The 26,282-nt window shown below is 42.5% G+C and overlaps 1 long non-coding RNA gene across 1 annotated transcript; it reads left to right on the top strand.

Moving 5' to 3' along the window:
* Window positions 1-5,885: 5,885 nt before the first annotated feature.
* On the top strand, window positions 5,886-23,360 carry LOC113962252. Its single transcript, XR_003532493.1, has 3 exons — window positions 5,886-5,919; window positions 9,830-9,879; window positions 23,309-23,360. It is a non-coding gene; the product is annotated as an uncharacterized LOC113962252 (long non-coding RNA).
* Window positions 23,361-26,282: the final 2,922 nt, after the last annotated feature.

Genomic DNA, 26,282 nt, shown 5'->3' with positions numbered 1-26,282 from the left:
TATGGGTAGGTGAGACAATGCAGAAGCCCTGTGCAATGGATGCGCAAAAGTTTTGTTTAAGAGCAGGCTGTACTGTAATGACTGGTAATGCAGAGAGCAGCAACGAATTAAGAAGGCCCTTTACGGCAAATCCCCTGTAATTGAATTTCCAGGAAAAAAAGAAACTTTTTTCTCTCTTTCGTGCCAAGTCTTGTGGGATCTCTCACATTGGCGGTGTTAGGAGCCTGATTCAGGGAAGACAGACCTGTTGCTGTCACCATCGGTGCAGGTCCCCTTTCGCCTTTCACCCTGGGCATGGTTGCCTCTCACTAGGCTCAGGGCAGGCACAGGGTGAGCCTTCCTTAGGGAACAGGCAGAAAAAGACAAATGGCAAATTTCCAGAGAGGACCTGGCGCTGCAAAGCTGTAGGCAAGACTTTATCATCAAGCTGTAAACTGCCCCCCATAGCACTACTTGGCTGGCTAATATCTTGCATAATAAATGGAGTGAGCACACCAGATTTACCGATTTTAACATCTCTGTCTCTATTATGAATTCACTAAGTGGAGTGAGCTAGGCATCAAGTCTCCACAAGGCAAAGTAAATAAAATAAAATGAAAATCTAATTTTCTTTAGATTCCTACAAGCCTTTAGGAGGACAAGAGGATTGCAACAAGTATTTGTTTTCCTATAGATTTCCAATCATACTTTTGTATGATTGACTTTGCCTCATATCACCTCTACATATTCAGTGCCTGTTTATTTCTTCCCTATTCCATAAAAAGGGGGAAATAAATTGGGGTGAGTCTAATTACTGAAACTTAATTAAAACAATTTAAAAATTACTTAATCAATTTTCTAACAAGTGATCTTTTTGGTAACAGCTGTACATGGGCAATTTATTAGTTAGTGAAGCCAACCCTGTTTTTTAATATAAACAGGCAAATTAATCAGTGGTTAACTCTTGTAATGACCAGCTCTGGCATTTAATTATTGCTGCTGCCATGGAGCATAATAGCTCATTTGCCAGAGTTATTATGCAAATTGCCAACATTGACCACTCTGTATGAAGTTTAAAGCACTTTCTGTGATTATCTCTCATTTCCACATTCTCAGGACATTTTTGAGCACACTCTTTTCCTAGTGTGAAAAGTTTTATGGAGCTTTTCAGTTCAGTAGTAAATTTCTGGGAACTCTGGAGTGAAACACGCCAGTTCTTCCAGGTTTTAATTGTTGAAGGGGAAAGGGAGAAGAAAACATTTTTATTTCCCACATTATGAACCTGCTTTATGCACACCTTTTTGTATGGGACTATGGAAAGAAAGAACCAAGATCTCCGACAGGCAGAATCTGGAGGTATTTATTTTAGTATTTAACTCATTTTGGTGGTGAGGTCCGGCACACCCATTGAGGTAAGGCAGACCCCTGTGGAGGATAGCTGAGAGCTCTCCACAGCTCAGCAGAAGGCAGAAATCTAAATGCAGGCAGATAGGAAAAAAGCTCAATGTGAGAGTAGCAGGAGAAGGCAAGAAACCTCCTGGAGTACCCAGTGCTCACAAACAGTGGACTAAAAGCTGCTTGTGGTTAGAAGAAAGGGAAAAGAAAATACCACAAACATGACGTAGTCCTGACCTTGGCCTTTCAAAGGCTTTGGGACAATAACGAAGATAAGAGTAATACATTGAATAATAGCACGTAAAAGGAGGCACGGGCATTGAGTTAGACATAAAAGTCTCTGAGGTAAATATGTATATCTGGAATGTGTATCCATGGACGTGGCAAGTACACATGGACAGGTAGGTGGATAGATGTGCGTGTACAGCCAGGCTGTAAATAATCTCCCTGCCCCTCCTCTGGCTCACCCCATGGCAGTTGCCCTCCCAGTACTGACCCAGTGTAAATGGTGCATGCACAGGGAGCTAGGACCATCCCTTCTGCTTCCCTGTTGTATCCCAGCTCTGTGCACATAACGGAGCTGAAGACTTTTTTAACAGATCTAATAAACCTGAAATGTCTGGTAACAGATGCCAAATTTTATAATCTCACTGGAGTTGGCAATAAAAAGGTTTGCACAAAGCCAGAAGGAAGGAAAGCAGAGAAAGCAGAGGGCCTGTTAGAAAAGAGGCAAGTGTAAAGCAGTTGCAGGCAGCAGCCAGTAGGGCAGTAAAAGCTAATAAAACCTTGATGTACAAACCACACTAATCGAAGAACAAACAGGTCTTGCATTCTTATCCCCCACTTCCTCGGCCTTCACACAGCAGCTGGTGGCAATAGCATGGTTGTTTTCGTAGATAAACAGATCCCAAGTAAGCTATAACTGAGCATCGCTGTTGGCCCACCAATGTGCAACAACCCTTTAAAATCCCTAAAATGAAGCCATGAACTTCCATGCATTTTCACACCACCAGCTCTCCCTAGCCTTGTGGTATAGAAAAGGCTCAGGGATGGCCTTGAAGATCTGAGTCAGCATGGGGGAAGGGAGGGAGGAAGGGTGATAGGAAGGAAGGGAGGGAGGAAGGGAGAAATGGAGGGAGGGAAGAAGGAAGGGAGGAAGGGAGAGAGGGAGGAAGAGCTTTTTTCCAGTGCCCATTTCTGACCTGTTAGACTGTCCGTGTTAACCTCAGGAACGCAAGGGGAGAACTGGTAGGAAGGAGTTGCTGCAATGGGCCTGGACTAGATATGAATCTGAATTTCTGCTTGCTAATTGAATTTCTGCTGACTAATTCTTAGGATGAAGGCACCCAGTCCTCTCTCCCCATCTACAGCCTGCTGTGAGGTTAGCCCACACATGGGGAAAAGTGAGACTGTTTCCGTAGAGGCAGCATTGCATTGGATTGTCCCAGTCATGACTAGGATTGGGTCAGTTTTAAGAAATCTAGCACTGTTCCACAACTGGTGAACGCAGAATATGCCCTGATCGTTACTCTTGGCAATGAAATAGCTTCTTAGTGGCTCAGCATCCAGAGCTGGGGTTAACCCAGCTTCCTCTTAATTCAAACACCAAACCCAGAAGGAAACAGAAGAGCAGCTCTGCTGTCTGGAAGTACATTGTGGAGGCAGTGGGTTTTGTCCTGGCTGCTTAGACCGCAGTAGGGTAACTATGACCTGACAACCTGAGCATTTACTTGCCAGTGCTGCAAGCTCACATGGGCTGTAAACAGTCTGCAAACATGCCAGTAAGTGCTCTCCTTGCTGGGGAAGAACTGAAGGCCAGACCTTTTGTCAGAGTCTGTGTCTACCCTCACGCTGTCACTAGAGATGACAGGAGGGACTTTGCTGGCATCAGTGGCTTTCAGGAGGTGTAAAAGCAGCCTCCTTCTGCAAGGGCAGAAACAAGCTCCCGCAGCAATGGGTCAGACACCCGAATGTTGCATCTCCTGAACACCAGGGAGCATCTGAGATGTGTGGCCTGTGTGCACTGTGACTGGAGAGCCGAGAAAGCAGGACAGCAGGAGGTGTGCTTGACTGACTGAACATTGCCCTACATGTGTATTTCTCAGTTATCTCAAAGGTTTTATGACTCAGAAGTTTACTTTCATGGGTGGGGAAAAAGGAAATGATTGCATTATTTCTTGTTTATGTACCACAGTTTGCCTCCAGAAGCACAGATGTTCCTACAGCTCTTGATACTGACAAAGCAGAGATTAGTTTGGTCCAGACCACCACATTTTTACCAAGCATCAGGGGGTACCCCTCCCCTCAAGGGCTGGCAGAAACAAGTGGTTTGGTAACTGATGTTCACATCATATTTTCTCCAATTTCGTATTGAACTAGAGGCACAGAACAAGCATAATTTCCACACTAGATTGGAGATGTAATAGGAAAGCCATCTAACAGGTGAAAAATGAAGTGACCCCTGACACGGGCAGTTACTCCCTCCTGCCTGTCACAACCTTACCCACTGCTCCCTGAAGTCTCCGTGTAATATAAACTGTGCTCATTTTGCAAGCTCACTGCAGGCCCAACAGCTGTTAATAGCACTTGACTGTGCTTTTGTAACCATCTGCAGGTGTTCGGCTCCTACGCAGGGTATCTCCACGCTGCTGCTGGAAGACAGCTTTGAAGTACCTGTTGCGATACCCAGACTGCTTGCAGTCCAGAGTGGGGTGCAAAATCTGATGCTGCAGAAGCACAGGCTTCGTTGTGGGCTGTCCAAGCTTGCTGGCAGTCTGGGTACCTCCCTGTGCTTTCACAACTGACCACGACCAGCTAGGTTGTGTCTGTACATATCATGGCTTCACCTCCTGGCAATCGGTTGTATGTTCCTGAGACAGCAAGTGCTTGGAGGGGGATCATCCTTTTGATTCATGGTGATGGTCCAGGCTGCTAACCGGCCCCTTGGAGTTTGGAGAGGAGGGAACATGCCCACCCCTGCCACGGCCTGGCCTCACTGCTGATGAAGTGGGTCCTGGCTACAGCATGAGCCCTGCGGGTGGAGGTGTGGGCAGCATGGAGATGGGATGTGTATGCTCGATGGGGAGGCAGATGGGTAACAAGCACAGGTTGACAGAACTTGGTAGTAAAAGCCTCATTTGAAAAGTGCATTGTATGTTACAGGTTCCTAAAGAACAACCACTTCTTTGCTTTTACTGTGCCTTCCCTTTGTGGTCCAGCATCACAGGCATGACTTGATGGCTCTCCGGACCTGGAGAAGCCCTCCTCTTTCTGGAGTAGGCCATGCTCAGATATGCCTCATCACCACCAGGGATGTCTTTCCATGGTCTTAAAATCATTTAAAGGAGTTTCATTAGCAAAAGAGGATCTGCTTTGAAAGAGTTTTTTTTTTCTTTAACAGATGTTCCTCTTTGTGGTTATCATATCTTATTACTCCAGTCTTGGTTTTGTAGTATTTAACTGAAACCCAAGTGAGTTTCCCTGCTCTTGTTTTCTTTTGCAGGATTCTATACTTCCTCCCATGAATATTGACCAGCATGAAGTGAATGCAGTCTTTTTTTTAAATACCTGATATCTTCAGTTTTCGCTATTTCAATTACATTAGCCCCTAGCTCACTGTACTATATCTACTGCATGAGCAAGGGGCTAGGACATTTGTTAATTTTCAAAACAAAATGCATCCTTAGACCTAGACCTGGATGACTGATGAGCAACATAATGTTGTAACTATGACTTGACTAGACCTTAACATTTAAAATAAATGAATCTGCTTTAAGTGATGCTAACACAGTTTTTCTGCCTACTCCTCAGTCAACATGACATGGTGGGGCTTGATTAAAGGAAAAGGATTTCAAAATAGCGTTCCTATGCATGATCACCAGACTGAATTTGAAATGTTCAAATATGCCTGTCTGCTTTGCCTTCATGCTAATCAATCACAAAGGGGAACTGGCACATCACTCATTAGCTAACCAATTAGGCAGCACAGCTCACAAGGTCTAAGTCAAATATTGGGCAAGATAGCTGTCCATCACATTTGAAAAATAGATTTAGGAGTTAATGGTCTGTCCCCAGACATGTTATGAGCAAAAAAATAGCCTAAATGTATGAATCAATTGTTACTGTGAACAATTCTTCCATTTTTTCCTCATTCAAAACACAAGATAGTTAAATACATGCCATTATCCCCATTTTCCTAGATTCATAGATCTTAAGACCAAGGGGGTAATTAAGATCAGCTCGGTTGACCTGCAGCTTAATACAGGCTAAAAACTCTCTTCTGATTATTTCTGCACAGAGACCACAATTTTTGCTTGGGCAACAGCACATCTTTTAAAAACACAGCTAATTATGATTTGAAAATATCATGTATTACAGAATCCAGTACATCCCTTTAAGCTGTTTGGATAATTAACCTGGTTGCTAACATTTTTGTCTTGTTTCTAATCTTTCAGCTTTCAGCCTTCAGCCATGGAATCTTGTTACTCCTTTACACCCCCAGATTACAGATCCATCTGCCAGCAGAAATCCCTTTCGTAATGGTTTGTAAGTCAGAATCAAGTTACCTTTTTTCTTCTCTTGAATGAGCTAGAAACACTAAGCTTTGTTAATCTTTTACTATGCAGCCAGGTTGTCCCATCTTGGATTATTCTTCCAGCTTTCATCTGAACCTTTTCTTGTTTTAGCTTTTATGAGGCAACCCATAGCTGGCATTCCCTGCCTGGGGACTACATCCAGCCTCACAGAGCTGTGAATTAGGCATTAACTCAGAAAGAAGGGTGCACTGAGCACAGAGATGAAATTTGTCTCATTCTGGAGTGCAACGATGGTGGCTTGAGTGTCTCTATTGCATTCAAAGAAGCTAAAATCCAAGTCAGTAACATAGGAAAACTTTGTCATTTAAAAACCCAGTTTCATGATGTTGAAAACTTTTAAAAGCCAAATCATCCTGGAGAAAGTTTAAAATGCAAGACATCACAGTAGTTTTGTTTCCCTGCAGCTCAAAATCGGTAAAGAAGAGGTAGAAAAGTTCAGAGAAGGACAAGAGGCATGATCACAGATATAGTGAAAATACTTTCATTCAAGAAGTGATTAAACATACTAGACTTTGTCAGCTTGGAAAAGAGTTGATTGAGCAGGGAAGGTGACAGAATGCAACTGAAAATGATGCAGAAAAGGTGAATGGCAATGACTGAGTGCAAAGATGAGGAGGCATCGAATGAAAAGACAGAGTGAACAAAAAGACGTGCTTCTTTATCCGTCCTCTAATAAACTTGAATGTTTCCTGTCATGTGGGCTGCATGGCTGCTAAAAGTCTATGTATATTCCAGAAGCAACCGGGTAAAGGAAGGGATGAAAGATGCAGTAAAGGTCCCCAGTGCCAGCTCAGACTGCTCTTGGGGGACATGTAGGGCCCAGAGTGGTTGAAAGAGAGGTCCTGGGAGACACTGGCTGTGTTTGAGCTGCTTGGTTGTTTGTACTCCAGGCAAGTTGGTCATTGCTGGAGGGTCACTTTGGAAGGCCTTTGATCACAGTCTTTCCTGCTGTTCTCATGGTCTTAAAATGGGAAATGTAATCGGGAATTTTAAACAGTTGCTTATTGCATGCCCCAAAGCCATACAGCTGCTCAAGTAAGAGAAAAAAAGTTGCACTGGCAAAAAGAACCAGGCTGGCTTGAAATAGGCAAATGTAGCCGAATACAAATGCACACAAACTCAGAGGAAAAAGAGATAGTAAAGAATATAAATGATTCTAAACTGGTGAAAAACTAGAAAAAATCTTAATGAAGTGACAGGATACAAGGAAAAAACCTAAGGCAAGAGGGTGAATGATGGGAAAAAAAAGGTTTTGATATGTCTCATAGTACAAAGAAATCCTAACAATGATTCTAATCTGTAAAAACATGGTTTTCATGTAGAAATGTCAAATAGTTTCAATATATCCTGTTGTTCCAAGTGGGTTTTTGAAAAGTCTGCATGAAGAATTCACAGAGGGTGAAGATGAAATCTGTTCCCTTCCAACAGTAACTTGGCAATATGCGGAGCAAGAGCTAATAAGCCGGCTGTTTTTAACCAGTAGGTCTGTCTGCAGCAAGAGCTTTAAAGAGCTGGATGAGGCGGTGTGTGGGCTATTAAAGTTGGTAAATCATAGGAATGCTAGAAAGACTTGTCTGGAGAAAAAGCTGATACAGTTATTGGTAATTATAGGCATATGGCTTGAGATAGACAGTGAGCATGAGCAAAATAGTGTGATTTCATTAACAACAAGGCAAAAAGAAAACTACACTTAACGGGAATCAGTTTAAGCTTAAGGGAAACAAATTATTCAATAACCAACATGGTACCAGATCAATTTGTTTTGTGGTAGAGATGTTGGGGGTAATGTATTCATAATTCTCTAAGTATTTGTTATGGTATTGAATTTTTTTATTACAAATTCTTCAAAATAACAGGACATATTAAATGGGATTAAAAATATGGTAACATACTGGGTCCAAAATCTGCTGTCAAGTAGAGGCCCATCTTCAGTAGGAAACTGTTGGCTTTCTTAACCTATGCTGTTTAACCCCTGGCAGTATGAATGACCTAAAAGCAAATCTATAAGTATTGTTGAAGGCTGGGGAGTGAGGATAATGAAGAAGACACATCATTGAGCTGATTCACTTCTTAAAATGGAAGCCTGCAAATACTATGCTTCAGTACAGCCAAAAGTGAAGTGACTCTTGCAGGGAGAAGATGAATAGATTGCACTTACAAAAAGAGGGATGCTGCCTTGGGTAACAGCAAGCCCAGAAAGGACTTGGCCAAGAACAGAAATCTGATTCTGGAGGGCTCCTCACCCTACAGGCATAACAAGACCCAACAACCTGGAGCTGAAGGTGTAAAGTTCTATTCTGAGTTAAGATTCCCCCTTTTTAACATCGGGAGTTCCTAGCCATCTAACTGCTTCCTAAGGTTTCTAGCAGATTCTTTGTCACCATAAAAGCATATAAAGCTCTTTTATATAGGAGGTCATACTAGAAAAGCCATTTTCACCTTTTTCAGTAAATGGACTTCTAAAAATTTCCATATGCCTACTGCTCTTTTTGTGCTCTTCTACAGACCTCCTAGGAGTAGCCATGGACACCTCAGGAGACCAAATTTGCCCCTTGATCCCTTCTGTTTTTTTAACCAACACATTTCCAAGTCAGTTTTTGAAATGGGCATAGTATTACTGTAATAGTTTCACTGGATTTATACAAATGGTTCCTCCACCTCCTTGGTATTTCCTCATGTCCCCTCCATAGCTATATTGTTGCATGGGATGCTCAGCTGAATGATCAGCTGATAACCCTCAACCTTTTTCAGTATCCTGCAGTCCAGCTTTTATATGTCACCATTTCTTTGTTCCTACAGGCATGCTCTGGCTCCTACATTATCAACCACCCAGATTGGTATGTATAAATGAGTCACCTCCCTCACCACTTCATACTCCCTTATTTTTAGACTCAGCTAAAACATTGTCATTGATAATTTTAATAATTTAATTCAGATAATGCACTATTAAATGCAGCTAGCTTGCAAACTGATAATAAGCAAAGATCTTCATTGCCCAGCCTAATTCCTGACCACCTACAAAGACTCTTTGACTTTCATGGGAGCTGGATTAAGATTTGACCAGGGAAGTTATATTAGGACTAGGATTGCAATTTTGCATTTATCTTGTTTTTCCTGCTTGGATTTCGAGACAAAATTTCTATTTCAGTTATTTCTATAACAGCAATAAGGGATAAGGCCAGGATTCAATTAAGTTGAAGAATGAAAGGCAGAAGAAACGTTCTTCAGTGATGCAGGATTGTTTCTTTCTGCAGAAGCACACAAAGTGCCTGTTTGTTGTGTGTGCAATTGCCAAGATGAGAAGTTATAGACAATATTGATTTGGGCTCCCAGCTCTTTGGAAGTAGGCACTGGGTGGAAGCCAAGAAGGCTGAAGTCTAAATGCAAAGTCAGTCAGGCTCAATGGGCCATTCTTTGACAGAGGAGATCCTTCTTTTCAGCTTTTGCACCTGTGTGTGTTGTGTGTGTGTGCATACGAAGCTAACAGGAGGCAGCATTGTCCAGAGACCACAGCAGGGAAATGAAGGGAAGGACACTCCCGGCTAGTTCATGGTTCCAAACTCTCTTGCTGGGTTGGAAGGCAGTCCATGTGAACTCTTCCCTAGCCTAAATTTAAGCGCTGTGAAATGTAGGCAACAGGATGCATGACATGTCGAGGATGGTCGGAGGGGTCTAGATGAAAACTGAAAAGTAAGCAAGTAGTAAGCTTCATTACGAAATTTCATAAATCCTTTTCCTGAATTTTGGTGGATATTAGCTTTTCATATCACTTCATGACTCTGTAAGTCGCAAACTGAGACCTTCTTTCACCAACCAGGAGACAACTTAATCCAAATTCATTTGATTTTTAATTTTTTCAGGTAAACCTTACAAGATTCTGCAATAATTGCTCGACGGTGACTTCACGCAGGTAAGGAGAAATACAACTTCACCAACCCTCCTGGGTAGACTGTTTGGACTAGATGTGGAAGGTGAAGTCTTCATAATTACTGTTTTCTGCCATTTGAAATGTTTCTGCCATGTTCTCTTCCTGATGAGGGGAGCTTGATGACAGAACTGACATTTCTCTAGCACAAAACTGGTTGGAAAATGTGACTTTGAATTCTCTTTTTCTCTTTTATAAACAATACAATTTATATAATAACATTTACATGGCTTATGACTCTATCTGGTTTTTACGGCCTGTAAATGTGGAAAACGTGAGCCAAAGGGCAAAAGCACTCCCAGAAATCAATATAATACAAACAGCCCTGCACAGCCAGCCTGCAAGAAAAATGTGATGGTTGACAAATTCCTTGCTCCCTGCAGTAGTCTGGGTTCTTCTAACCTCAAACATGCATCAGTTAAAGCTCTATGTGGATGGCAGGATTTTGCTCACATTGGCATTGTCTGACCTCTCCATTTCTGCTGTATATCTGTGTCACCTCCTGATTGCTCTCTCTGTAAAATAATCCTCCTTAAATTATTTAGATACATATTCCACCTTTCCCTTGGCTGCTGTTCTAATTCTGGTGAGTGAAATGACCTCAATTAGAAATTCTTGCTTAAACATACAATATCACTGAGAGGGTTGCAGTTTGTCTTGTCCCTTCTTGCTTTTCTCCAAGCCCCATTTTATATGTTTTTTCTTGTCTGCAACTCATTATATTCTGTCATTACTTTTCCTTAAAACAAAACTAAGTAGAAGATAATTATTCAGTTTGCAAAAAGGAATTAAAAAATGCCATAATTAAGGTTACAGTTTTCCTTTTTACATCCTTGAGGGGATACTATGTTCCCTAATTACATAATCATACAAAACCAGGCCTCATACACACATATGTGGATGTCTTATATCAACGGGGTTTTTTTAATTATTTCATTAGAAATACTTCCAATTTATGGCAGCAAAAGTAAGATTGGTATTATAGCTGTTAATTTGTAACTCAGAGCCTTTTATTGTTGCTCATGTTACTATACTAATTAAGATGTACAGCATTAAATGTCTCTTAACCACACCGTTTCAGTATCACTTCCAAATATGTTTTGCACATTATTCTTATGTCAAAATCAGCAATAATGTGGCTTCAAAAGTAGTTGTTTTCTGACAGAGAAAGGACTTAAGCCGTACCAATTCTTGCAAAGAAAATTGTGTTTCATCCCAGCATCCATTTACTTACAAAGATTTTTTTTTCCTGAGAAACAGTCTGGAACTTGCTCTGAAATTTAATTCTGTGACCCACCAAAAATTTTATCACATTTGTATTTTTTAATTCAACCATCTTACAATTCTGATGCTTCCTCATTTATTCTGCATTACCCATGAGAAAATCGGGACTGATAACATTGAACTCTGACTTCCGCATGAGCCAAGGCTCTCCTTCAGGTCAGACTTTTCAAGGTCACCCCTGGCTCTCACATCCATGTGATCTGAAGTTTATTGAAAATACACTTCAATTTTTTACCACATCTTTCCAAAAGGAAGTTATTTTGTGAAGAAAATCTACATCTGTCTGACACGATTTGCCTTTCAAAAACCTCTCCTCACTCATGATTAATAAATAATTCTCTCAGAATGTACAGTTTATGGTCCAACTGTTTGATCCCTAATCTCCAATATTAACTGTGGATTAACTCATACTTGCCTGGCATTTTGTATTTGTATCCTACACGTGAGGCTCTTTTGGATTCTCTCATTAATCTCAGTAATCTCTGGTTCAGACTCAGTACCCATACATGTCCTCCACAGGTTTATTGTTAATATATTTTCTAAATTAATTGAGAGGCAAGGAAAACATTTAGTTTTTTTGTTTCTTTTTCCCCAAGAGCTCTATTTACTGACCCATTATTTTTCTGTAGTTTTCATTCCTCCACTATGTTGATGACATTTCCTTTCTTTAATGATGGCATTTCCTTTCTATAAATATTTATACACTTCTTTGTTGGTTTCATTTTTCCCCTTTTGCTCGTCATGTCCTAAAGTTACTCATGTTTCTTCCTATAAACTCATATTTCTATGGTGTTATTTTTTTCTGTATCCACAGTTAGACCATCATTTCTTTACTGGAATACTGGAGGTATGGCCAAATTCCACCCTGATAGCATTTGTTGGATTTGGCAGGAAAAAACCAAACAAGCCGCATCCGGCAGTTGATTCATATGCAGATAGATTGCAAAATCAATCTTATATTTGCTTCAAATATTTACTGATGTCAAAAGACATCTTTCCTCTTCCTCCTGCCTTTTTCTGCTCCTTTTCCCCATACATTTTTTCTACTGTACATCACTACTTGTTGCACCCTGGACAGTGTCATGGGGCAGCGTCACTGACATCTGATTCCAGTCACCCTCTTGCTCCTAACACCAAACACCTCTGGCACTCGTGTTGAAGGTTGCTAGATGAGCATGAAGAACTGCTGTCTTCCCCTTGAGCCACTGGGCAAGAGCAGGAAAAAGAGGAAGGACAGGGCACAGAGGTGTTTGGCTCTGCAAAAGCCATGCAACATATTTCCTGCTTCTGGAAGATGTTTAGGCTACAACTTTTTTTTCCTGCATCATCTGGCATCTCAATGAAAATCTTACAAATGTATAATTTAATGGGAAAAAGGGGTTGGTTAAGAAAAGTGGTTGAGGTAAAATCCAGGAAAATGTAAAATATTTGAGGAAAACACAGAAGAGCTCCACTTCAAACTCAATCAAAAGAACATGGCTTTACGGTATTTTGTAAAACAATTTCTCTAGTTTCTCATCATTTCTAGCAATTATGCTGGAAGAGCGCTGCAGGAGAGGAGGTTTATCATGGCAAAGTATTGTCTGGGGCCAAAGTGAGGGTAGGCTTTCTCGCTGACTACAACCTTAGGAAGACATTTGAGATTCTATGAACCCAGCTGCCTGCAGCCTGTTGAATAGAACTATTGGAGAGGCACCTGGGATTTTTTAAATCTGTGTAAATTTATTTTGCAGGTAAGTGTAGAGATACCAGACTCGGTGTCTGGGTGCACTAGTGTCCAGTATTTTAATGTCCTTGCTACCAGTTGCTATGGCTTGTAAGTCTTCTCACTGGCAACAGCACTGTCAGTGAGTTTTGACCACCGGTGTGAGAGCAGGAGAAACAAACTAGACCAGGCTAGTTACACCTACTGCCAGTTTTGGTGTATTTATCATTTTATCGCTTTGACTAGCAATAGCACTTTGAGACTCTCACTGTGGACTGGAGCCCTACTGTGCTACGTGCTGTGCAAGGAGAAACCAAAAAGATAGTCCTTGTCCTGAATGCTTTACTTCTTCAAGATAAAAACCCATCCATACAGCAGAATGAGATAAAGGAACAATAGTCATCAGAGCAACAGTGATTCTTCAGCGTTATGGGCAAGAGATGTAGGTCTCTGCATCATTAGCCCTACAGAAGGATAATGGTAGGATCGCTTTAGTCAAGTCAAAGCCAGAGATGCACTAACAGAGATGAGAGATGATGAAGAACACAGTAAGATTCCTGCTGGGAAATTGCTTCATATTCTGTAAAATAATGATTCAGAAAGAAAAGACTGTGCAACTAAGGGCAGAGCTTGAAACCCCAAAAGATGAAGGAAAGACAGAAGATCTCTTAGTTGAAGGGATAGGAAAGAAATGCAGCAGTTGCCAGCATTGAGAGTGATGGAGAGGCCAAGATAAGGGATAAGGAGGAAGGTGGAGTCTTGCAGCCTGATTTAGAACAGATCATTAACGACTCGCCTGTAAATCCCTTGCCAACTCATGTCCCTAGTGATATCTGAACAGCAAAAATACATAATTTCCATGTCCTCAGTTCCCACGTGTAAAGCAGAAAAGGCTGTTCACAGGTAGAATAAGCAGAAATCTGCAGAGAAAGCAGTATCCCTGACTGAGAGCTGTGACTGTTCAGGAAAGAGGAAAAGGAGGGGTTAGAAGAGCTCAGCACCTTCTCAGTTGCCCAGTGCAGGAAGAAGGGAGCTGGGAGAGCCTTGTAGAAGCCAAGAGCAGTGTCAGTAATTAGAAGAGGAAGTGTGGGGAGCCCAGGCATGATGCTGAGGTCACCAAAAGCACATGGAAAAAGAAACATGAAGAAAACAATTGAGATGCCAATAATATCATTGGCAAGGGAGCTGATGAAATCCACCAAGAGATCAAGAGCATCAGGACAAAGAGGGAGAGGAAATGGCAAAACAAAAGATAAAGAACAGGATCATGCTGACACCTCCCTGTGTATGTGTGTGGACAGCAGGCCCTGGTTCCTGTGTTGTGTCCAACAATATTGCTTCACTCTCTTTTCTAAGGAGGCTGAATAGAGCAGATGGTGAACAAAGATGTTGCCCGGGGCCAGAAGCCATAGGGCTGGTGTGCAGCAAAAGGCTTGGTTCTGCTATGGCCTTCTCCCTCTGCTCATCACCCACCTCTGCCCCAAAGTGCACTCCTGAAACAAGCCATTTTCTAATCATTGTGCTTTTTTAACCTCATCCTACATTTTCTGCTGATGGCTAGTGACACAGGCCTGCTGATGTTTATATCCAGTTTGGTTCTTTTCTCTGTTTCTTCACATTTGGATTTACACCACTGCTTTGTGATGTGTGAGATGGGGAGAGTCTTTACATAATATATGGCAGGGGTTGTTTATTAAAAAAAGGAAGAAAACAGAGAAGTGAATGATTTGGTACAGCAACTCAATAAGCTAAAACGTATTTTACAAAAAATAGCATCAGCAGTCGTGTAGTATAACATCACACACTGAGCAAAATTCGTGGCTATGCATAAGTTAGTTCAGTGCCTTGGCAGATAAAAAGATTAATGAAATCTTCCCTTTATGCTTACAGAAAAAACAGTTCTCGCAGACTCCCTTAAATCTCTTGTCATTGCCAAACTCCCATTTTCCTTCTCCATGAACTCAAAAGTCAGGGACGAAAAGGCATATAGAAATTTTGCCAACCTCCAACTTCATATTTTCTGGCATCAACATTTAATTATCTCTGCAGGCATGTGGCAGGCAAGTCTGTTACTGTACATTTTTTATACACAGAGGATGAAATTTTGTGTGGTGACAGGAAGGTGTTATCTGACATGGGGTGAGGAGATCAATTGGCCTTAAAATGATTATCTGTGTATCACCAAAAGTGTGTAGGGCACTTTATATATGAAATAATAAAATTTAACTTGCAGTGAAAACTAAATATCTTAATCTGCAGCTTTGCATTGATTTACATAGGCATCAACTTAACCTGCCCATGCTGCTGAAGGGGACTGGGAAACCACTGGACTTGATCCAGTAAGCCCCATATGGACATTTAGAGACAATTGAGATGTCCTTGGATAACATGCCATGGCTGCAGCTGGAGTGGCGCAGGACCCGAAGGCATTGGTCCACCTAGCCATGTCTTGGGAAACAGAGGGCACCTTGGGCATCACCAGATAGGTGGCTTTCAGAGTCTGACTGGGTGGCACTGAGCTCCTGGTGAGGTCAGAGGTTTGAGACACCCACGTGTATTTGAAGTGCCTGGGCCAGGTGACAGCTGGGGCAGCCAGGGGATACTGGGCCAGACAGTAGGGTCAGACTTTCCCCGTCACTGCTTTCCCTTCCAGGATTCTTTGTTAACACAGGGAACAATGATGGAGAGGACTGAAAAGTGAACTTAACACTCATTGTTTTCCTTCAGGCAGGACTCAGCTGCAGCCCAGACAGCTGTTCTGTCTGCATTCTTGCTGGTTATGTTTTTCTAAGATGCTCTTATTTTAGGTGTCCTGAATTGTTCAAACCCTGTCCTCCTTCACAGCTGCCCTTTCAGCAGCTCTACCGATTGACAACTTATTTTCCTTTACTTCTTATCCTATGCAAGAATAAAAATTGTAGTATGGAAGAGTTCATTTTCATATTTACAAGACTAATGCATGCTGGCAGAAGGAATAGCTGCACATATTAGCCAGTCCCCCTTGAGCACTTTCTACCCCTCTTTCTAGGCCCAGCTCGTGGTCTCTGCTCTGTCATGTCTTTCACCTGTTGAAAAAGTGTCTCTTGTGAGGTTTAGTGCGTCTACCCACATGATCTGGCTGATGAATGAGTCTGTGGATAGCACAAAGTAGGATCTGTAGTTATTGGGAATGTCATGCAGAGACTACTAAGTGCACTTTGGGAAACAAAACCCAAAAAAAGATGCTTTAGTAGTTTTTGGGTTTGTTTTTGGCCTTTTTTTTTTTGGCTTTTGATTTTAAAAAAATCATTCTGCTTTATTTGAACGCCCCTCCACTGGTAGTCTTTTCTTTTCCTTTCTTCCTTTGGAGGAAGAAAACGTGAAAGGAAAGATGTAAAAATGCAAAATGATGTATTTTTCTCTCGTCAAACAAACCAAAGCTGAATATTTTAACCAATTCCCCTAACTCACATGGCTCTTTGCAATCAGCAAAGAGTGTAAAAACACTTAACAAGCTCTTGCCTAGAAAAATACAGAGTAGTGAGATGAAACTTTCCAGTGTGGTGGGTCATAATGTCATTCTGGTGTCAGGATGGGCTGGATGTCAGACCCATTTCTCTTCTATTTGACTGGATTTCCTGCCCATGCACCATACAGTCTATTGCTGTAAATCCCAACCCCTCATCAATGTATTGGACAGCACAGATCATTTGCTGTGCCTGCTGCTTGGGGACAGTGAACATTCCCCAACCCCAGCAGTCTGTAAGAACAGATTATGCAAACATCTGTCAGGAGGGCTGTATGTTTAGCATAAGATGAGGCTTGGTGGCTCACAGGGTTCCTTCAACCATATGTTTGTGCATCCTATTCATGACGTTCTTGCCTTCCTAGGGAGCTCCCAGGAGGTGGCTATCACCAGGACAATTGCTGCTGCCTAATCTCTACCACCCTCTTTCTGAAAAATGCCTGCAAAGCAGGCAGACAGAAGTTCACTGTCTGCTGTAGCTGCCTTGATGGCTGCTGGGACAACTCCTCCTTGGTCATTCCTAAGAGAAAAGGAATGACCAGGAGCAGGCTGTGGACCAGGTAAATAGTCCTGGTGGTCTGTATTCAGTCTATATATGAGCTGTGAGTTTGGTATTCCAGATGCGGATGCCTCAAGGATGTCACATCTCCAGATGACACACTAAGGTGCAAGTAGAAGTAATGAAGAATAGTATGAGTGGAAAAGACCCACAATGGTGAGACATTTGGAGGAAGAGAGTCTTTGCTAGTGGACCTTAAGGTTTTCGTGCCATTACCTTAAGGAGCTCAATAGGCAGTGAGGAAGCTGTTCTAGAGGCAGGAGGACACTAGACAGATGTCACCAATTTGGAGTGGGAAGCAGCATGCCAGTGTACTTCTGGAAAAGCAGCAACAGAGGAATGGGGCAGAGGTACAGGGAAAGGCGGATGCAATAGAAGCCACAGGGAGCTTTGGGATGTAATATAGGAAAGAAAGAAAGGTGGTGCAAAGGGACCAGGCCCAGAGAGGACAGGAAAAGATTGAAAAGCCAGGAAAGGAGGTTATCCGTTATACTCGTTTATATGTTTGATGGCTCAGGGAAGGATTATGGTTACTGTGTGGAATGTGGGTGAAGTGAGAGTAATAGCCCAGCAAGTGTGTGGCCCAGTATGAAACTGCAAGCTGTGTCTGGCTTTTAATCACTCTGAGAAACATCTGGCTAGGATTAGTATGTTCATGACCAGAGCTGCTCCATTAGTTGCGCCATTGGGCCAGGCAAGACAGTGGGCAGGCAGAGGATGGAATGTAGGGAGAGTCAGGGATAGAGACTGAAATGAGTAAACTGAGGTGGGGTCCTCCCTCAAAAGCTCCAAGTAGTTCTTTGGATGACCTCTCTGCTCTGCATGGACCACAGGAACAGACTAGGGAGACTCGCCTCCTCCCTCCAGCATCACAATATGCTTTGCCAGCAACACAGCCCCAGGCAGCAGGGAGTGTAGGCAGGTGGGGGTGCCTCACACCACCCTTTGCTATCCCACCTGCCTTAGTCATTGATGCCTTTGCCCCATCAGCACAAGGGACTGAAAGTCTTGGTCCCTCCACAGTTTTATTCAACCACGTGATTTGCAGAAAAAGGGTAACACAAGTGTCATCAGTAGGTCTGTTGACCCCAGCTTGGTCCAAGCAGTACTCGAATTTTCAGAGTGCTTAGTGAGTGCATACTGTGGTAGCTGGTAAGCGGTTTCCATGTGCTATTGATGTTTGTGTTGTTCTTCTGACAGGTGATACCTTTTTTCCATTGAAATGATTATCCCCTCTTGGCAGGCTGCAGGTCAGCAAGGAGATGTGGTCTGTTCCTGTTAATTCTGTAATTGCCATCTAACTGCTAACAGAAAGCTTTTGAGAAGCTTCTTAAGCAGCCTAATGATTTTACATTGTGTACACCTAGAGAAGCACTCAGCCTTTCCAGCTCTGTTGGTGCATTAACATGTCACGTAATGAAACTATTCAGCTGAGATTAAAGGAAATTTGTAGGGCAGGCAGAGAAGAATTGGTTAGTCACAACTGTGTCTTCCTGACACTTGTATTGTCAGGGTCACAGAAACAGGTGGAGTGAAGCATGAAACAAGTACATTGCTGAGAGTTTATTAACAAACCAAATTGATATTAAGCCATCTAACAGGTAGAGTACAATTTTCCTTCAAAAGCCAGCTGTTGCAATGTCACCTTCATATTTCTATAAAGCACTTTTCTGCCCAAGATCTCGAAGCATGTCTTTGTCTAAGCATTCTCAGTTTGCAGATGGGAGTCAGGAGCTCAAGGACGGCAAAGTTCAATTGTCCATTGCCTGTGTCCACAGCCTGAGAGCAAAGCTGGGCCTTCAACAGGATTTTTGTGTGTGAGGGCAGCAGCCACACTACCTCACTTGTCAAATGGGCAACAAATCATCTACTTGGAAGCACCCCTTATTCAATTATGTCCTTTCATTTACCTTAAGTTTGGCATTTCTGTACAGCATTCCTCAAAAATGCCTGTAGCTCAATAAATTTCAGTGTAAATAGGCAGCAATTTCTATTCCATGGCAGAAGCTACCCCATGCCTTGTTATTAATAGTTTTTAAATGCTGAAGTTAAGTGAGCAAAATTGCAATTGTTCTTCTCTTAATCTTCCAGCCAAGGGAAGGAGTATTTATGTAGATATTGCTCAGAGTACTTGAGAAAATGTTTGTTTATAGCTTTAAGTAAATTTCCAGCAGAGCTCCCCACGGAATATTTCACAGTTCAGTGCTTACGGAAAATCAGCCACAGTAGAGGGGGACAGCCTTCTGCAACCCGTCAATTGCTGGGTAGCTTATGCTCCTGAGAGAAGCTCTCAGTAGATTCAAGGGACTGCTTTCGTAAGCACTACTAAAATTTCACATGGGTTTCAGAATTTACCCTGGAAAGTCTGGTAGAGAAAATTCATCACAGAGTGGAGTGGTTTCTCAGCACTCCAAACAGAAGAAATTGTATTTATTTTGTTCTGTAATTTCTCCATTTCCTTCCTTCCCTCCTGCCTTACCACCCTCCCTGTCTTGCTTTCTCTTCGTTCTCTTCTTTCTCCCCCTTCTTCAACACAGATAATTGAAAAACTGTCATTCTGGAATTCCTTTGGCCCTGCAAAAGGCTTTGAAAAGTGATTCCAAAATAGCCCAGCCTTTTCTTTTAATCCATAATTCATCATCCTAAATTGTTGCTCCTCACTGCAACCCTAAATAAAATGTCAGACACAGCACAAAGAAAAGAAATCAAGCAAATGAAAAAGGGACAAAAGGAAATGTAGCAAATCCCAAGGGTATTTGCAAAGAGAAATAATTTAATCTAAAAGGCTCCTCAGCTCTCATATAGGAAATCTGATTTGTGCCATGTATTAGGGGAACACAGAACTGGTCTTACATCAAGACATGCTGTAGAGTGACTTCTTGGATGGAATAACATGGAGACAAGACAGAGAAAGACACTAGAAAACCACTTTCTCTGCCACCTATACCTTCACAAACAGGACTGAAGTGAGTATCCAGGCCTGGCTCTGTCAAGGCATTCTCCATCCCGTGGCAGACTTCCATCTGTGGTTTGCTCCAGGTGACACCAAGAGCTGGCACTGACTGAGCCTGATGGCTCTGTCCCAGTCCCTGTGAAATATTGTAGCAGTCATGAATAAGGTGGGAGAGCAGGAAAGCAAAGTGGGAGGGGATATGATGGGGGTGGTGTTAGTGTCTTCAGGCCCCTGAGACCCACATCCGCCACAAAACTCATCAAGCTTCTGAACACGCAGGATATGTCACAGTGATACACATGCCAACCTGAATGTCACATTAATATGGGATTTCTTGAAAATGCCTTCAACTGGAAGGAATCCAGAGAGAGAGTTTTGTGGCTTTGCAACCTGTAATCTCTCATCTCTGGCAGAGGTTGCCTAGAATCGGCTCTCCTCCAAGCCCTGTGAAGTGCCATCAGCTTCAGGACTGGAAGCAGACAGTTTGGACAGGGTTGAGAGAGTAGATAGGTAGAAAGCCAGTCAGGCAAGAAAGGATCCTGAGAGCTGGAATAATTGAATTAATATGTACAAGTCTTCCTGCTTCCATTGATGTCAGTGGGGGATCTTACTATGATCTTCAGGGGAAACAGGATTCAGCTCACTTTTGCGAAGAGCAGGTCAAAACTGGGGAAAAATGCATGTACATGTGATTGCTCTGTGATTTGATACTAGTTTGTTTTCTTGTGTTGGAAAAATCAGATTGAAAAAGAAGATTATAAACTCTCCCTGTCAAGAGAAAAGGAATGGAAAAGGCCATGGGGCTAGTAAATGCAGTTATTATCCTTTCACCCCACTTATCCCCCTAGGTTTGTGACATTCACATTACAGTTGTCCTTTATATACGCCGATTTAAGTTAGTTGATGCTCCATATAATGCCAGGGGGAAAAATTATGATAACCATATGCAAAGCCTTTTAAAAACTTGCTTCACTGTGAGAAAGAGGGGTTAAGTTCTTGATCCAGCAAGATGTTTAAACATACGCCTTTACTGTAAGCATGTGAGTGGTCCCATTGATTTATACTCAAGAATTCTGCTGAAGAGGGGTCTTTGGCCTCTGCCTCACCAATGCAGCTACATACACGCTTCACTTTTGGCGTGTGTAGTCCTGTGACTTTCATGAGGAAACTCACATGCTTGGCTGGCTCAGGGCTGAGTCTTCAGGAGGTGGACGGCATTGTGGAATGGCCAGGGTTAGAGGAAATAGTATCCCAGATCTGCGTCTCTGGCTCAGTCACCACCTCTCAATGATTTTACTCTGTTCAACTGCTTATAGATTTGGGATAAGCTGCAGTGGTGAGAGAGTTTCTCAGGAAAAAAACATTTTGGCCTCTGCAGTTCTGTCCTTCGCCAGACATGGAAAAGAAAAGATGTAGCCAAAAAGTTTAGAGTATTGAAGAAAATGATACTATAAAAATTTGGTTTTAATCAGGGAGAGGAGTTTCGGAAAGCAGAGAGGAAACAACAATTTGGGTTTAATTCTGCTTCTTCTGGCAAAATACCACCTCTCCATCCCCCCCACATGAGATCATTAGTGTGGCTTTTCTCCAAGCCGATAACAGAAGTGCCTGGCTTGTACACCTTGCTCGCATGCTCAGATAAACCCGTTGCCAGCTTTGGGACTAGAAGGGATTTCTCCCTCAGGTCAGTTGTGCTGACTTGGTTTCCCACTCCTCTGCAGGAATTGTCACAGTTTGCTCCCCTAGACCACTCGGTATGGTATGTCAGACCTCCTCCCATGGCCTTAGGTGGGAATAGCTTTTGGTCTTATACTACAAGACTTAGTTGAACTTATAACGGGCCATTGAGAAGTATTTTAGGGTGGAGTGGACCATCCCTCTGCCACACATTGCCACCCCACATTGCCTGTGATGCTGGAGTTTGGGATTAGCAGTCCGAACGAAGATGGTCCCTTCCCACCCCATGCCCTCTAAAATCCAGCTAGTGGGTGCATTGAGGGGAGGGAGACCCATTGCAAGCAGTAGCTGCTGGTGTGTTGGCAAATAAGTGTTATCCCAGTAAGGGGATAAGGTGGATACATACACAGAGTGTGTTTTGTCAACTCATTTTGACAGCTAGAATACATTCTATCTCACTGTCAATGCACAACCTCCATGCTACTTTCAAAGCAGAATGAAGCCTCTGTGCCAGGCATGCCACTAAAGATTTGGTGGGAGCTGATCAAACCACATGGAGAAATATCTGAGCACACAGGGATGTAGGAATGCTGGGGAAAGGATGATGGAGTTGTCTGGGATTCTAGCCTCTTGGGCCTGGCCCAAGGCTTTATACTTTGTTTATACAATAGTAATCCTGAGCACTTCACGTGATAGATCCCTGGTGATACATTTTAGGGGGGTTTACACTGATTTACACTGCCTGAGGCCTTGACCTATATTTTCCAAAGAATTTTCCAAAATTTGCTAATGAAAAATACCAGAGTGGTCTGATCAGTGCAGGGTTAGGTTACATCAGTGAGCAGGCTGGGGAATGCAGGGAGCCTGTCTCCCCATTCTCCCCCAGGGAAGCCCTGGGTGCCATCTCTTCCAGCCTGCTGAGGGGTGCTGGGTGAGGGCTGTAGGCATTGGGAGTTTATCTGCTAGTTCCCACACCCTCTGAAAGACTGTCTGTAATGCACTCAGCTCCCACTTTCAAAAGTTGTGTGGCACTCCTCAACAGGCATAAAGTCTAAAAGTCTCAACACTGATTAACTCTTTCAGCCCCCATGAGCATCACAGAGATATCCTCCTCCCATTGCCTAAATTCATCTCTGAGAGTGGCACAAATTAGGGCATTAGCAGCCCTAGCAGCCAGCAGGTCAGCCATGGGATCCAACTTGCCCTGGCTTCTGTTTCCAGCAATGGCCCTCATTGGATGTCACACTTTTGACCCTCATCACCCTCCAGAACCTCCCTGCAAGGCATGTGTTCCTTTGAGTAAGGAATAACACAAATGTAGGTGGCATCTGAGGATTGCTATACAGGTAGGAGGAATTTACTTGTGCTGGGTTTAGGGATCAATGGAGAAAGGGTGTAGGAGGAGAGAAGGGATGATGAGAACAAAGTATGCAATCTAAACCAGAATTTTTGTCAGGATTTCAAAGTCTGTGTAAACCATATTATTAATATTTAAACAAGGCCTGCTTTTTTTTTTCTTTCCTTTTTTCCCTTCCTCCTGCCTTCCTGTTCCAGGATTGCAAAACTCATTTCCAAACAGGCTTATTTCTTTCCTGTTACTAATAGCAGAAGAAGTGATTTATATGCACACTGGGAGAAGAAAAGAATCTGAAAAGTATCTGAAAAGAAAAAACATCGTCCTTTCTTCCACCTGTATCCAAACTTACTCTCTTTTCTTCCTTCTTCCCTCAGGGCTCAGACACACGATGGACTTACTGTGGTTTCTGGAGCTACCATGGTAACTTGATAGTGTGTCCATGCCCAAGAAGAGCCCAGCTTTGCATTGTTCAAAGCAAAGGGTCCCCTTCTGAGAGCTGGGAGAGGCTGAGATGTTGAATTAAGAATATTGCCTACAGGCAGTGAGTTTTGCTCTGAAATTCAGCAGACCGCTCCAGTTAGAATTTGCATTGCAGGTTTTCACTTGGAATTCATTTTAGTGATTCCATCATCCAAACTCTGGCAAAACCAGTTTATAATGGGAACACTATCTTCACTTTAGTGGGAGCAACGAGAGAGCAATATCAATGCCAGTGATTATTTAAGCTTGTTTGGATTATTTTGGTTATTTTGGAAATCTGAAGGTCTTTCTGAAGGGCCACAACCCAGCACCAGGCTGAAAATGTGGTGGCAGGGCTGTGGGTAGCACCTGTCCCTGGGATAGAGCTGCTGGAGAGGGAGGCGCAGACCATGGCCAAATGAACCCTGCAGTCAGGAGCCTTACCCCAATGCTTTTCTGTGCAAGCAGTTCGGGAACCAGTATAGAAGATCTCACCACTAGCACTGTGTTCACCCTGTGGGAGAAGGGAGAGACCTAACTGAACACTTGCGGAGATGAAACAAGTGGCTGTGGAAGGGCTTTGTCAGGTTGGAACACAACAAGTTTACAGCAAATACTGATTTTAGTTGGGAAGATTTTCTGTTCGAGGTTGGTAAAGGTATGTTAATTAGTATCATTAGAATTGGGTAACACACTTCCGTGTAGGGTTGCCTGACTTTCTTGCTGTGCTTTCAAGCTGAACATATGTTTTCAATTATTAACATGATTAATGGGAATGAGGTGACTTGAATCCCAATGAGGTCTATCTTGCCATCACGCACAAACCCCTCAATATGGGTATGTTTACACAGTGTGGAAGTGCATGATTTCCTTCACTAGGAGGAGTCTTAGGAGATCTGGGTTTCTAACTCTTAACAAATTTAGATATCCACAATTAGAGCCACTTGCTGTATTCAAGTCTCTGGACTCCTGCCCCCGCCTCTCCAGGAGTGTGGGAGGTGGAAAGTGTTGTGCAGGAGCCAACTCACACTGTGCTGCCCCAGCTTGGCCTGGGTTTTGGTCCCGAGACTGAAAAGGTCTGAGAAACATGATACCACCTTCTTCCCATCGTCATCTCGAACAACCTCCAGGATGCATAAATCTCTCATTCAGTTGAGACACTCCTACTATTTTATGTGGGTTCTAAACCACCCTTTCCATTCTTGGTGGGCAAATTTCACTAAGGTGTGCATCACTTTCACCCTTCCCTATGTTTTTGGAAGGGAATAAGGTTGAGGATCTAGAAAAACAAAAGCAGATATTGAAAATTCTTTTAAGGTTTAATTCCTCTCCAGTTGCCAGAGCCAGAGTTCATCATTATACTTGGACCCTTTTTTACCCCATCAGCTAAGTCCTGGTCTAATTCCTTCTGACATAAGTATATGTCACTCACCCAAAATCTGGAAATCATATTTTTGCAAGTGAGTCATTCAGCCCATTACCAAACAAGAATATGCTGGGTTGAAGCAAAATTGTACGGAATGAGTGTATTTGCCAAAGATCCAATCTAGAAATGGACAGAGGTACACCCTCCTTCAGATCAACAGAAACAAAGTAGTGCCATGAGCACTGGAACTAATGAAACTGAACTTCCCATTGGCTCAGGTCTGGTGCTTGAATGAAAGCTCCCATTTAATTTTCCTAGGGTTGCTACACTTTTAAATTTTTTGTCTCTTGCAGATTCTGTTGGTTAAAGTGACGGTAAGTTCACACTACAGCCTTTACCTCAGTCACGATACAGACTGAGGCTTTCTCCTATGTCTGGATGCATATTTTTGTTGATTCTGTGAGAAAATAGCTATTTCCAGGTAAGCTTGGAGCTGCAGAGATTGCAAGGAGAGCAAGTGGGCAGAAGGAGAATGATCTCTTAAATCATGTTTTTCTTTGGGAAATATGACTAAAATTGCTATACAGTGCAAGCGCAGATGGTTTTTACAGTACCAGCAGTGTGTGCTTATGTGTGTATGCAGATAGACATAGAGTATGAATTAGCATCAAGAACCTGTGTGACTAAATATTTTTTTTAGTTTTTAAATACTCTCTATATATGTACTTACGGGTATATACACATATGCATAAATTATATCCTCCTGTCTGTCTCTACACATACATATGTGTGCATTTTTCTAAGTATTCTACATGCATTTAGAAAGAGTATACAGCATTGCCAAATAGGCTGATATATGATTATTTGTCTTACTGCCCTTTAGATATATACTTATTATTTTCAGATTTATCAAATCAAACAAACATGTTGCATATTAGGGCTCCTGAATTCAGCTACAGAAAAGAGTGTGAGGGTGTTTGTGCATGTATGTGAGTGTTCATGTACAATAGGTGATATGCAGCCACACAAAAGTTGCACTCACTTAGGTGAGAGACACTTACATATTACAAAAGCAGTAAGGCCACCCCAAATAAGCACCTATTGCCACTACAGCCTGAGTATCTGTATGCTAGCGGATGGTCCTAAGTCACCTGTTCATACTCCAACTTTCTGTAAGGAATTTTACTGTTGGCAAACAAGAGAATTCATGTCACAGGAATAATCTGCAAATGGTTATGGGTGGTACTTCCATGTGTGACTGTAGCTGGGATCTGTACGAATAAAAACTTGCTTGTAGCAAACAACGAGTTCCCAGATTGTAAAATACTTCTAACTGGATCTGCACTCAACTGCTGTCTTGTTCGGATGAGCTGCCATGACAGAGAGTGGAGCATTACTACTTAACTAATGGCATGACAGTAGCAGTTATGGACTCAACATCATCACTGCTGTGGGTGTACAGTCACACAGAAGTTGCTGTCAAACAGTAATTGCCAAGCACAGCAAGAGGCAGCAATGCTCCA

The sequence above is a fragment of the Neopelma chrysocephalum genome, unplaced genomic scaffold, assembly GCF_003984885.1.
Source record: "Neopelma chrysocephalum unplaced genomic scaffold, ASM398488v2 Primary Assembly neopelma1_133093, whole genome shotgun sequence".
NCBI lineage: Eukaryota > Metazoa > Chordata > Aves > Passeriformes > Pipridae > Neopelma > Neopelma chrysocephalum.
The sequence above is the reverse complement of the archived record's forward strand: the minus strand, read 5'-3'. Positions and strand labels throughout refer to the sequence as shown.